Source organism: Orycteropus afer, unplaced genomic scaffold (genome assembly GCF_000298275.1).
Source record: "Orycteropus afer afer isolate SDZICR_OR568_19922 unplaced genomic scaffold, OryAfe1.0 scaffold00937, whole genome shotgun sequence".
Lineage (NCBI taxonomy): Eukaryota > Metazoa > Chordata > Mammalia > Tubulidentata > Orycteropodidae > Orycteropus > Orycteropus afer.
Genome location: NW_006922524.1, coordinates 42,355 through 43,211, shown reverse-complemented (window position 1 = coordinate 43,211; position 857 = coordinate 42,355).

The window sequence follows — 857 nt, the reverse complement described above, 5'->3', positions numbered from 1 at the left end:
GATTTCCAGATAAGCAGAAACTAAGGGAATTTGTTAAAACCAGACCAACCTTACAAGAGATGCTAAAGGGAGTCCTTTGAACAGAGAACAAAAAAAATAGCAAATAATGACTGGTGATTAATACACAAGATGACATAACCCAGAAACCACAGCTACAGACATATCCAAAGTAAAATGAGCTTACATGATGGTAAAAAGAAACCAGACACATCAACTGGCAAGTGAGAACAACTACAAACAAAAAAGAGGGAAAACATTGTGTAGTTACAGAACTTCTAAATGGTGAGGAAGTTAAGAGAGTTGGAACATAGAATGGACTGTTCTAAACATGGGGAAAAATTATAAATCATAAGGTAACCTCAAAGAAAAATGATAAATCTTCATATCACAATAATAAGGAAGACAAGCACAAATACTCAGCAAATACTAAAACAACAGCTACAAAGGAAATGATATCATAATTCATAAACATAATGAGCTCAACACAGAAAATAATATGGAACAAAGAAACCAGGGACACCATGAAAAAACACATAACAAAATGACAACAATAAATTCAAACTTATCTATAATTACACTGAATGTTAATGGATTAAATGCACCACTCAACAGAAGGACAGTTGCAGATTGGATAAGAAAACAAAACTTATCTATATGCTGCCTAGAAGAGACACACCTTAGAGATAAACACAAGAATAGACTAAAAATCAAAGGTTGGAAAAGGATATATCAAGCAAATGGCAACTGTTAAGAGCAGGAGTGGCAATACTAATTTCTGATCAAATTGACTTTAAGACAACAGCCACCATATGACACAAGGAAGGATATTATATAATGATTAAAGGATCAATTGAACA